Raw genomic sequence first — 13,742 nt, forward strand, 5'->3', positions numbered from 1 at the left:
CTGATGGGGCGTATCCATGCAGACCGATGGGGCGTATCCATGCAGACTGATGGGGCGTATCCATGCAGACTGATGGGGTATATCCATGCAGACTGATGGGGCGTATCCATGCAGACTGATGGGGTATATCCATGCAGACTGATGGGGCGTATCCATGCAGACCGATGGGGCGTATCCATGCAGACCGATGGGGCGTATCCATGCAGACTGATGGGGTGTATCCATGCAGACTGATGGGGCGTATCCATGCAGACTGATAGGGCGAATCCATGCAGACCGATGGGGCGTATCCATGCAGACTGATAGGGCGAATCCATGCAGACCGATGGGGCGTATCCATGCAGACCGATGGGGCGTATCCATGCAGACTGATGGGGCGTATCCATGCAGACCGATGGGGCGTATCCATGCAGACTGATGGGGCGTATCCATGCAGACCGATGGGGCGTATCCATGCAGACTGATGGGGCGTATCAATGCAGACCGATGGGGCGTATCCATGCAGACTGATGGGGCGCATCCATGCAGACCGATGGGGCGTATCCATGCAGACTGATGGGGCGTATCCATGCAGACTGATGGGGTGTATCCATGCAGACTGATGGGGCGTATCCATGCAGACTGATGGGGCGTATCCATGCAGACCGATGGGGCGTATCCATGCAGACTGATGGGGCGTATCCATGCAGACTGATGGGGCGTATCCATGCAGACTGATGGGGCGTATCCATGCAGACTGATGGGGCGTATCCATGCAGACTGATGGGGCGTATCCATGCAGACTGATGGGGTATATCCACTGGGCCCATTCCCAAGTACAGATGGACAGGAGGGGGGTCTGGGGGGGGTGGATCTAGGAGGGGGGAGGAGTGAGAGGTGGTTCTAGGATGGAGGAAGGGAGCTGTGAGGCTGGTGGTTGTGCAAAGACCTTGTCTGGGTGTTGTCCCTTTGCTTCCTTTACTTCCACGAGTCACCCCTTCCCTTCTCTCCTCCCCTCTTCCACGAGTCACCCCTTCCCTTCTCTCCTCCCCTCTTCCACAAGTCACCCCTTCCCTCCTCTCCTCCCCTCTTCCACGAGTCACCCCTTCCCTTCTCTCCTCCCCTCTTCCACAAGTCACCCCTTCCCTCCTCTCCTCCCCTCTTCCACGAGTCACCCCTTCCCTCCTCTCCTCCCCTCTTCCGCGAGTCACCCCTTCCCTCCTCTCCTCCCCTCTCCCGCGAGTCACCCCTTCCCTCCTCTCCTCCCCTCTTCCACGAGTCACCCCTTCCCTTCTCTCCTCCCCTCTTCCACGAGTCACCCCTTCCCTTCTCTCCTCCCCTCTTCCACGAGTCACCCCTTACCTCCTCTCCTCCCCTCTTCCACGAGTCACCCCTTACCTCCTCTCCTCCCCTCTTCCACGAGTCACCCCTTCCCTTCTCTCCTCCCCTCTTCCACGAGTCACCCCTTCCCTCCTCTCCTCCCCTCTCCCGCGAGTCACCCCTTCCCTTCTCTCCTCCCCTCTCCCACGAGTCACCCCTTCCCTCCTCTCCTCCCCTCTCCCACGAGTCACCCCTTCCCTCCTCTCCTCCCCTCTTCCACGAGTCACCCCTTCCCTTCTCTCCTTCCCTCTTCCACGAGTCACCCCTTACCTCCTCCCCTCTTCCACGAGTCACCCCTTCCCTTCTCTCCTCTCCTCTTCCACGAGTCACCCCTTACCTCCTCCCCTCTTCCACGAGTCACCCCTTCCCTTCTCTCCTCCCCTCTTCCACGAGTCACCCCTTCCCTCCTCTCCTTCCCTCTTCCACGAGTCACCCCTTCCCTTCTCTCCTTCCCTCTTCCACGAGTCACCCCTTACCTCCTCCCCTCTTCCGCGAGTCACCCCTTCCCTCCTCTCCTCTTCCGCGAGTCACCCCTTCCCTTCTCTCCTCCCCTCTTCCACGAGTCACCCCTTCCCTTCTCTCCTTCCCTCTTCCGCGAGTCACCCCTTCCCTTCTCTCCTCCCCTCTTCCACGAGTCACCCCTTCCCTCCTCTCCTTCCCTCTTCCACGAGTCACCCCTTCCCTTCTCTCCTCCCCTCTTCCGCGAGTCACCCCTTCCCTCCTCTCCTCCCCTCTTCCACGAGTCACCCCTTCCCTCCTCTCCTCCCCTCTTCCACGAGTCACCCCTTCCCTCCTCTCCTCCCCTCTTCCACGAGTCACCCCTTCCCTTCTCTCCTCCCCTCTTCCACGAGTCACCCCTTCCCTCCTCTCCTCCCCTCTTCCACGAGTCACCCCTTCCCTCCTCTCCTCCCCTCTTCCACGAGTCACCCCTTCCCTCCTCTCCTCCCCTCTTCCGCGAGTCACCCCTTCCCTCCTCCCCTCTTCCACGAGTCACCCCTTCCCTTCTCTCCTCCCCTCTTCCACGAGTCACCCCTTCCCTCCTCTCCTCCCCTCTTCCACGAGTCACCCCTTCCCTCCTCTCCTCCCCTCTTCCACGAGTCACCCCTTACCTCCTCTCCTCCCCTCTTCCACGAGTCACCCCTTCCCTCCTCTCCTCCCCTCTTCCGCGAGTCACCCCTTCCCTCCTCTCCTCTCCTCTTCCACGAGTCACCCCTTCCCTTCTCTCCTCCCCTCTTCCACGAGTCACCCCTTCCCTTCTCTCCTCCCCTCTTCCACAAGTCACCCCTTCCCTCCTCTCCTCCCCTCTTCCACGAGTCACCCCTTCTCTCCTCCCCTCTTCCACGAGTCACCCCTTCCCTCCTCTCCTCTTCCACGAGTCACCCCTTCCCTTCTCTCCTCCCCTCTTCCACGAGTCACCCCTTCCCTTCTCTCCTCCCCTCTTCCGCGAGTCACCCCTTCCCTTCTCTCCTCCCCTCTTCCGCGAGTCACCCCTTCCCTTCTCTCCTCCCCTCTTCCGCGAGTCACCCCTTCCCTCCTCTCCTCCCCTCTTCCACGAGTCACCCCTTCCCTCCTCTCCTTCCCTCTTCCACGAGTCACCCCTTCCCTCCTCTCCTTCCCTCTTCCACGAGTCACCCCTTCCCTTCTCTCCTCCCCTCTTCCACGAGTCACCCCTTCCCTCCTCTCCTCCCCTCTTCCACGAGTCACCCCTTCCCTCCTCTCCTCCCCTCTTCCACGAGTCACCCCTTCCCTCCTCTCCTCCCCTCTTCCACGAGTCACCCCTTCCCTCCTCTCCTTCCCTCTTCCACGAGTCACCCCTTCCCTCCTCTCCTCCCCTCTTCCACGAGTCACCCCTTCCCTTCTCTCCTCCCCTCTTCCACGAGTCACCCCTTCCCTCCTCTCCTCCCCTCTTCCGCGAGTCACCCCTTCCCTCCTCTCCTCCCCTCTTCCGCGAGTCACCCCTTCCCTCCTCCCCTCTTCCACGAGTCACCCCTTCCCTTCTCTCCTCCCCTCTCCCGCGAGTCACCCCTTCCCTTCTCTCCTCCCCTCTTCCACGAGTCACCCCTTCCCTTCTCTCCTCCCCTCTTCCACGAGTCACCCCTTCCCTTCTCTCCTCCCCTCTTCCACGAGTCACCCCTTCCCTTCTCTCCTCCCCTCTTCCACGAGTCACCCCTTCCCTCCTCTCCTCCCCTCTTCCACGAGTCACCCCTTCCCTTCTCTCCTCCCCTCTTCCACGAGTCACCCCTTCCCTCCTCTCCTCTTCCACGAGTCACCCCTTCCCTTCTCTCCTCTTCCGCGAGTCACCCCTTCCCTCCTCTCCTCCCCTCTTCCACGAGTCACCCCTTCCCTCCTCTCCTCCCCTCTTCCACGAGTCACCCCTTCCCTTCTCTCCTCCCCTCTTCCACGAGTCACCCCTTCCCTTCTCTCCTCCCCTCTTCCGCGAGTCACCCCTTCCCTTCTCTCCTCCCCTCTTCCACGAGTCACCCCTTCCCTTCTCTCATCCCCTCTTCTACGAGTCACCCCTTCCCTCCTCTCCTCCCCTCTTCCACGAGTCACCCCTTCCCTCCTCTCCTCCCCTCTCCCGCGAGTCACCCCTTCCCTCCTCCCCTCTTCCACGAGTCACCCCTTCCCTCCTCTCCTCTTCCACGAGTCACCCCTTCCCTCCTCTCCTCTCCTCTTCCGCGAGTCACCCCTTCCCTTCTCTCCTCCCCTCTTCCACGAGTCACCCCTTCCCTCCTCCCCTCTTCCACGAGTCACCCCTTCCCTTCTCTCCTCCCCTCTTCCACGAGTCACCCCTTCCCTTCTCTCCTCCCCTCTTCCGCGAGTCACCCCTTACCTCCTCTCCTCTTCCGCGAGTCACCCCTTCCCTTCTCTCCTCCCCTCTTCCACGAGTCACCCCTTCCCTCCTCTCCTCTTCCACGAGTCACCCCTTCCCTTCTCTCCTCCCCTCTTCCGCGAGTCACCCCTTACCTCCTCTCCTCTTCCGCGAGTCACCCCTTCCCTCCTCTCCTCCCCTCTTCCACGAGTCACCCCTTCCCTCCTCTCCTTCCCTCTTCCACGAGTCACCCCTTACCTCCTCTCCTCCCCTCTTCCACGAGTCACCCCTTCCCTCCTCTCCTCCCCTCTTCCACGAGTCACCCCTTACCTCCTCTCCTCTCCTCTTCCGCGAGTCACCCCTTCCCTCCTCTCCTCCCCTCTTCCACGAGTCACCCCTTCCCTCCTCTCCTCCCCTCTTCCACGAGTCACCCCTTCCCTTCTCTCCTCCCCTCTTCCGCGAGTCACCCCTTACCTCCTCTCCTCTTCCGCGAGTCACCCCTTACCTCCTCTCCTCTTCCGCGAGTCACCCCTTCCCTCCTCCCCTCTTCCACGAGTCACCCCTTCCCTCCTCTCCTCCCCTCTTCCACGAGTCACCCCTTCCCTTCTCTCCTCCCCTCTTCCGCGAGTCACCCCTTACCTCCTCCCCTCTTCCGCGAGTCACCCCTTACCTCCTCTCCTCTTCCGCGAGTCACCCCTTCCCTCCTCTCCTCCCCTCTTCCACGAGTCACCCCTTCCCTTCTCTCCTCCCCTCTTCCACGAGTCACCCCTTCCCTTCCCTCCTCTCCTCTTCCGCGAGTCACCCCTTCCCTCCTCTCCTCTTCCGCGAGTCACCCCTTCCCTCCTCTCCTCCCCTCTTCCACGAGTCACCCCTTACCTCCTCCCCTCTTCCGCGAGTCACCCCTTCCCTCCTCTCCTCTTCCGCGAGTCACCCCTTCCCTCCTCTCCTCCCCTCTTCCACGAGTCACCCCTTCCCTCCTCTCCTCCCCTCTCCCGCGAGTCACCCCTTCCCTTCTCTCCTCCCCTCTTCCACGAGTCACCCCTTCCCTTCTCTCCTCCCCTCTTCCGCGAGTCACCCCTTCCCTCCTCTCCTTCCCTCTTCCACGAGTCACCCCTTCCCTTCTCTCCTCCCCTCTTCCACGAGTCACCCCTTCCCTTCTCTCCTCCCCTCTTCCACAAGTCACCCCTTCCCTCCTCTCCTTCCCTCTTCCGCGAGTCACCCCTTCCCTCCTCCCCTCTTCCACGAGTCACCCCTTCCCTTCTCTCCTCCCCTCTTCCACGAGTCACCCCTTCCCTCCTCTCCTCCCCTCTTCCACGAGTCACCCCTTCCCTCCTCTCCTTCCCTCTTCCACGAGTCACCCCTTCCCTCCTCTCCTCCCCTCTTCCACGAGTCACCCCTTCCCTTCTCTCCTCCCCTCTTCCACGAGTCACCCCTTCCCTTCTCTCCTCCCCTCTTCCACGAGTCACCCCTTCCCTCCTCTCCTCTTCCACGAGTCACCCCTTCCCTTCTCTCCTCCCCTCTTCCGCGAGTCACCCCTTACCTCCTCTCCTCTTCCGCGAGTCACCCCTTCCCTCCTCTCCTCCCCTCTTCCACGAGTCACCCCTTCCCTCCTCTCCTTCCCTCTTCCACGAGTCACCCCTTACCTCCTCTCCTCCCCTCTTCCACGAGTCACCCCTTCCCTCCTCTCCTCCCCTCTTCCACGAGTCACCCCTTACCTCCTCTCCTCTCCTCTTCCGCGAGTCACCCCTTCCCTCCTCTCCTCCCCTCTTCCACGAGTCACCCCTTCCCTCCTCTCCTCCCCTCTTCCACGAGTCACCCCTTCCCTTCTCTCCTCCCCTCTTCCGCGAGTCACCCCTTACCTCCTCTCCTCTTCCGCGAGTCACCCCTTACCTCCTCTCCTCTTCCGCGAGTCACCCCTTCCCTCCTCCCCTCTTCCACGAGTCACCCCTTCCCTCCTCTCCTCCCCTCTTCCACGAGTCACCCCTTCCCTTCTCTCCTCCCCTCTTCCGCGAGTCACCCCTTACCTCCTCCCCTCTTCCGCGAGTCACCCCTTACCTCCTCTCCTCTTCCGCGAGTCACCCCTTCCCTCCTCTCCTCCCCTCTTCCACGAGTCACCCCTTCCCTTCTCTCCTCTCCTCTTCCGCGAGTCACCCCTTCCCTCCTCTCCTCCCCTCTTCCACGAGTCACCCCTTACCTCCTCCCCTCTTCCGCGAGTCACCCCTTCCCTCCTCCCCTCTTCCGCGAGTCACCCCTTCCCTTCTCTCCTCCCCTCTTCCACGAGTCACCCCTTCCCTCCTCTCCTCCCCTCTTCCACGAGTCACCCCTTCCCTCCCCTCCTTCCCTCTTCCACGAGTCACCCCTTCCCTCCTCTCCTCCCCTCTTCCGCGAGTCACCCCTTACCTCCTCTCCTCTTCCGCGAGTCACCCCTTACCTCCTCTCCTCTTCCGCGAGTCACCCCTTCCCTCCTCCCCTCTTCCACGAGTCACCCCTTCCCTCCTCTCCTCCCCTCTTCCACGAGTCACCCCTTCCCTTCTCTCCTCCCCTCTTCCGCGAGTCACCCCTTACCTCCTCCCCTCTTCCGCGAGTCACCCCTTACCTCCTCTCCTCTTCCGCGAGTCACCCCTTCCCTCCTCTCCTCCCCTCTTCCACGAGTCACCCCTTCCCTTCTCTCCTCTCCTCTTCCGCGAGTCACCCCTTCCCTCCTCTCCTCCCCTCTTCCACGAGTCACCCCTTACCTCCTCCCCTCTTCCGCGAGTCACCCCTTCCCTCCTCCCCTCTTCCGCGAGTCACCCCTTCCCTTCTCTCCTCCCCTCTTCCACGAGTCACCCCTTCCCTCCTCTCCTCCCCTCTTCCACGAGTCACCCCTTCCCTTCTCTCCTTCCCTCTTCCACGAGTCACCCCTTCCCTCCTCTCCTCCCCTCTTCCACGAGTCACCCCTTCCCTCCTCTCCTTCCCTCTTCCACGAGTCACCCCTTCCCTCCTCTCCTCCCCTCTTCCACGAGTCACCCCTTCCCTCCTCTCCTTCCCTCTTCCACGAGTCACCCCTTCCCTCCTCTCCTTCCCTCTTCCACGAGTCACCCCTTCCCTCCTCTCCTCCCCTCTTCCACGAGTCACCCCTTCCCTCCTCTCCTTCCCTCTTCCACGAGTCACCCCTTCCCTCCTCTCCTTCCCTCTTCCACGAGTCACCCCTTCCCTCCTCTCCTCCCCTCTCCCGCGAGTCACCCCTTCCCTCCTCTCCTCCCCTTGTTGCCCTCCTACGGAGGCCGGAGGAGGGCAACAACCCAGCAGCAGGACCGCTACCTCCGCCTTTGTGCAAGGAGGTGCACTGCCAGAGCCCTGCAAAATGACCTCCAGCAGGCCACAAATGTGCAGTAAGCTGAATTAACTGCCATGTTCGTGGAACCATTCCTGGACAATCCTATCCTTGTGGCATGGGACATTATCCTGCTGAAAAAAACGACTGACAGATGAGTACACTGCCGACATGAAGGGATGCACCTGATTGGCTATGATGTTTAGATATTCTGTGGCGTTCAAACGTTGCTCCACTATTATCAAGGGACATCATCCCACCAGCACCACTAGCCTGCAATGTTGACGCACGGCATGATGGATGTATGTACTCGTGGTTCCTTCCCTAGTCCACCCATCAGTGTGAAACGGCAGGAAGCGGGAATCCTCAGATCAATGTCTTTCCTGTTCTCCAGAGTGTCCAGTGTTTTCGTTCCTGCAACCACAGTTTCTTGTGGGTTTTTTTTTTGCTGGAAGAAGTGGAAGTCTGTAAGGTCGTGGGCTGTCATACTCCGTTCTTGTCAAGGTACGACGAGTTGGGTATTATTTGATGGGTCTTTGGGCATCAATGTTGTACTGGACTGTCAGTTTGACTAACTGTAGCTCGTTTGTTGCTCTGCGCAATGTGTCAGCCTCCCTTTGTCCTCTTTCATCAATGGCTCGTTTTCCACCACTGGCCTGCCGTTGGCTGGATCTCCTTCGGGTGGTTGACCCTTCTTGATACACACAGGAAACTGTTGAGCGTGAAAAACCCAGCAGCGTTGCAGTTCTTGACATATTCAAACCGGTGCGCCTGGCACCTACTACCAAACCCCGTTCAAAGACATTACAATCTTTAGTCTTGTCCATTCACCCTCTGAATAGCACACATACACAATTTGTCTCAATTGTCTCAATGCTTAAAAATCCTTCTTTAACCCGTCTCTTCCCCTTCATCTACACTGATTGAAGTGGATTTAACAAGTGACATCAATAAGGGATCATAGCTTTCACCTGGATTCACCTGGTCAGTCTATGTCATGGCATCGTGGGAGAACTCAGTCCATCCACTCAGAGAGAGAGAGAGAGAGGGAGAGAGAAAGAGAGAGAGCGAGGGAGAGAGAGAGGGAGAGAGAGAGAGAGAGAGAGAGAGAGAGAGAGAGAGAGAGAGAGAGAGGGAGAGAGAGAGAGAGAGAGAGAGAGAGAGACAGAGAGAGAGAGAGAGAGAGAGAGGAGAGAGAGAGAGAGAGAGGAGAGAGAGAGAGAGATAGAGAGAGAGAGGAGAGAGAAAGAGAGAGAGAGAGAGGGAGAGAGGGGAGAGAGAAAGAGAGAGAGAGAGGGAGAGAGAGAGAGAGAGAGAGAGAGAGAGAGAGGAGAGAGAGAGAGAGAGAGAGAGAGAGAGAGAGAGAGAGAGAGAGAGAGAGAGAGAGAGAGAGAGAGAGAGGGAGAGAGAAAGAGAGAGAGAGAGGGAGAGAGAGAGAGAGAGAGAGAGAGAGAGACAGAGAGAGAGAGAGAGAGAGAGAGAGAGAGAGAGAGAGAGAGACAGAGAGAGAGAGAGAGAGAGAGAGAGAGAGAGAGAGAGAGAGAGAGAGAGAGAGAGACAGAGAGAGAGAGAGAGAGAGAGAGAGAGAGAGAGAGAGAGAGAGAGGGAGAGAGAGAGAGGGAGAGAGAGAGAGGGAGAGAGAGAGAGAGAGAGAGAGAGAGAGAGAGAGAGAGAGAGAGAGAGAGAGAGAGAGAGAGGGAGAGAGAGAGAGAGAGAGAGAGAGAGAGAGAGAGAGAGAAAGCGAGAAACAGAGACAGTGACAAAACAACCACCCACTCCTTTTGGAAATGAATTCAAAGATTACAGTACATCTCTCAGTAAACACTCTACTGTTGCCCTCAGCTCAACTCCTGTGGTCAACACTGTTCCCCTCAGCTCAACTCCTATGGTCAACACTGTTGCCCTCAGCTCAACTCCTATGGTCAACACTGTTCCCCTCAGCTCAACTCCTGTGGTCAACACTGTTGCCCTCAGCTCAACTCCTGTGGTCAACACTGTTGCCCTCAGCTCAACTCCTGTGGTCAACACTGTTCCCCTCAGCTCAACTCCTGTGGTCAACACTGTTCCCCTCAGCTCAACTCCTGTGGTCAACACTGTTCCCCTCAGCTCAACTCCTATGGTCAACACTGTTGCCCTCAGCTCAACTCCTGTGGTCAACACTGTTCCCCTCAGCTCAACTCCTGTGGTCAACACTGTTCCCCTCAGCTCAACTCCTGTGGTCAACACTGTTCCCCTCAGCTCAACTCCTATGGTCAACACTGTTGCCCTCAGCTCAACTCCTGTGGTCAACACTGTTCCCATCAGCTCAACTCCTGTGGTCAACACTGTTCCCCTCAGCTCAACTCCTATGGTCAACACTGTTCCCCTCAGCTCAACTCCTGTGGTCAACACTGTTCCCCTCAGCTCAACTCCTATGGTCAACACTGTTGCCCTCAGCTCAACTCCTGTGGTCATGGGGAAGACTGGGAGAGAGAAGAAAAACAACAGAACTTGTGGTGGTTGGCGGGGAAACAAGGAAGTTCGTCTGAGGCTGAGAAGAAAGCGAGCCTGAGAGACGAGAAGAAACGGTCAACTTCTTGCCCTAAGAGTCACTTCTGTCTGTTCTGTTCTGTACTGAGTTCCAAATGGCACCCTATTCCCTACACAGTGCACTTACCTTTAACCAGTTCCCTATGGGCCCTGGTCAAAAGTATTGAACTGTAGTGCACTATATAGGGAATATGGTGCCATTTGGAACACAAGAATGTTCTTGGCTGTGGCTGGGCTGGTGTTTACAGGAACCCCAGGGACCAACTGTTTTGAACTTTGAATGAATTTTTTAGGAGCTACCGTAAACATGTATTTACATTTTAGAGCCCTGTAAAAATAACAAGAGGGATACAAAGTGACTGGCACCGTTTGTAAACATCCGTCATTTTGTCTGCCAAATCAAAGCATCAGGGTTGGGGTCAATTCCATTCAAATTCCAGTCAATTACGAAAGTAAACCAAATTCCAATTAAAAAATGTTCCTCATTGAAAAGCACACACACACACACACACACACACACACACACACACACACACACACACACACACACACACACACACACACACACACACACACACACACACACACACACACACACACACACACACACACACACACACACACACACACACACACACACACACACAAATCCTATTTTCCCTAACCTTAACCCTAAATCTAACCCTAGCTCCTAACCCTAAATCTAACCCTAGCTCCTAACCCTAATCTAACCCTAGTTCCTAACCCTAAAACTAACCCTAGCTCCTAACCCTAAACTAACCCTAGCTCCTAAACCTAAATCTAACCCTAGTTCCTAACCCTAAAACTAACCCTAGCTCTTAACCCTAAACTAACCCTAGCTCCTAACCCTAAAACTAACCCTAGCTCCTAACCCTAAAACTAACCCTAGCTCCTAACCCTAAAACTAACCCTAGCTCCTAACCCTAAAACTAACCCTAGCTCCTAACCCTAGCTCCTAACCCTATAACTAACCCTAAAACTAACCCTAGCTGATAACCCTAGCTCCTAACCCTAAAACTAACCCTAGCTCCTAACCCTAAATCTAACCCTAGTTCCTAACTCCAACATTAAAACTAACCCTAGCTCCTAACCCTAGCTCCTAACCCTAGCTCCTAACCCTAGCTCCTAACCCTAGCTCCTAACTCCAACATTAAAACTAACCCTAGCTCCTAACCCTAGCTCCTAACCCTAGCTCCTAACCCTAGCTCCTAACTCCAACATTAAAACTAACCCTAGCTCACCACGATGTGCATGGAGAAAATGTGTTCTTTAAAAAGATGGGAAATTGATTTACGTTGATTTTGATTTTCCTATTCTGAGACATAATTTCTGAGAGTATTCCAAAATCATGAGTTCTGTTATCAACTTCCATTCCATAGGGCTAAATGGCTGGATACAGAGACCTCCTCTCTGGGCTAAATGGCTGGATACGGAGACCTCCTCTCTGGGCTAAATGGCTGGATACGGAGACCTCCTCTCTGGGTTAAATGGCTGGATACAGAGACCTCCACTCTGGGCTAAATGGCTGGATACAGAGACCTCCTCTCTGGGCTAAATGGCTGGATACAGAGACCTCCACTCTGGGCTAAATGGCTGGATACAGAGACCTCCTCTCTGGGCTAAATGGCTGGATACGGAGACCTCCTCTCTGGGCTAAATGGCTGGATACGGAGACCTCCTCTCTGAGCTAAATGGCTGGATACGGAGACCTCCTCTCTGGGTTAAATGGCTGGATACGGAGACCTCCTCTCTGGGTTAAATGGTTGGATACGGAGACCTCCTCTCTGAGCTAAATGGTTGGATACGGAGACCTCCTCTCTGGGTTAAATGGCTGGATACGGAGACCTCCTCTTTGAGCTAAATGGCTGGATACGGAGACCTCCTCTCTGGGCTAAATGGCTGGATACGGAGACCTCCTCTCTGGGTTAAATGGCTGGATACGGAGACCTCCTCTCTGGGTTAAATGGCTGGATACGGAGACCTCCTCTCTGGGTTAAATGGCTGGATACGGAGACCTCCTCTCTGGGTTAAATGGCTGGATACGGAGACCTCCTCTCTGGGTTAAATGGCTGGATACGGAGACCTCCTCTCTGAGCTAAATGGCTGGATACGGAGACCTCCTCTCTGGGCTAAACGGCTGGATACGGAGACCTCCTCTCTGGGCTAAATGGCTGGATACGGAGACCTCCTCTCTGAGCTAAATGGCTGGATACGGAGACCTCCTCTCTGAGCTAAATGGCTGGATACGGGAATACAGAATGTTTGGAATGGAGTGAAAAAAATACAGATTGTCCTCTCAGGAAATTGCTTGATAGGAATATACATTCTAAACAAGAGATCTAGTATAGAAACCTACAGTGTTCCTGAAGTCGTAGCTTCAGTAAATGTTGAACACGCTTAACCTAAAGCTCAACCCTGAACTCCTGACCTGAGAATGATGGCTGCTGAAACTAAGAGAAATTGAAATAACAAGATGTTGTGATTGTATGGGGTGATTCAAGACAATTTATATTTAATAGGACCGTTGCAGAAATATTGTATATAAAAAAAAAAATCAAGCCTTTGTTTATCATCCTTACCTTCCCCACTGCATTACCTGTGAAAATACTGTATGTGTAAACAGTAGCGGGGTAAAATCACTGAGCCGAGCCAGTAAAAAAGCCATTTTACAACCTATGTAGTGATATTTGTGTTGTTTGCTCTGCAACCCATTCGTTCACAAGCCAGCGTGATATACAATAAGGCCTGTGACAATGAAAAGACAAGTCATACAGAGGCAGGATATATTAAACTACACAATACGTTTGTTTCATCACAAAATCGGAGAGCAACATCTGTCTGGTGAAGTCCACAAATATTGTATGTAACTGTAACTTTTCTCATCTGGTGCAAGAGAAGAGGACCAAAATGCAGAGTGGTAAGTGTTCGTCATATTTTAATATAAAACTGAACACTACACAAAAATAACAAACGATGAGAAACCGAAACAGTTCTACGAGGTGAACAGACACTAACACAGAAAATAAACACCCACAACCAAAATGGGAGAAAACAGGCTACCTAAATATGATTCTCAATCAGAGACAACGATCGACAGCTGCCTCTGATTGAGAACCATACCAGGCCAAACACAGAAATATAACAACATAGAAAAAGGAACATAGACTACCCACCCCAACTCTGACCAACCTAACACAAAGACATTAAAAAGGAACCAAGGTCAGAACGTGACAAATATACACAATATACACATTAAATACACATTAAGATACAAAACACAGTCAATTAAAACCAACAGCTGTCTGAATTGCACCATACTAGGCCAAACACATAGAAATATAACGACTAGAACAAAACATAGAATAACAACATAGAATGCCCACCCCAACTCACGCCCTGACCAAACTAAAATAAAGACATCAAAAAGAAACTAAGGTCAGAATGTGACAGTAATACCCCTCTGCAAGTTCATGTTTTCAGCTGTTTACTAAACAACGAGTGATTTACAACCACAGAGTTACTGCAAGTCAGAACAAAGACAACAGGAGCCCTGCCTCTGCTAGTCCAGCTCCATTTACACTTAAACATCAACAAGGCTATAAATGCTTAGTTTAATACACTGAAAACAAACTTAAAGATGCCAAAAAACAATTAAGTCCAATCGATGTTGCTAAATATCATGTGGCTGTCCATGGGACTGATTTCTGT

This window comes from Salvelinus fontinalis, unplaced genomic scaffold (genome assembly GCF_029448725.1).
Source record: "Salvelinus fontinalis isolate EN_2023a unplaced genomic scaffold, ASM2944872v1 scaffold_0910, whole genome shotgun sequence".
In the NCBI taxonomy this organism is placed as follows: domain Eukaryota; kingdom Metazoa; phylum Chordata; class Actinopteri; order Salmoniformes; family Salmonidae; genus Salvelinus; species Salvelinus fontinalis.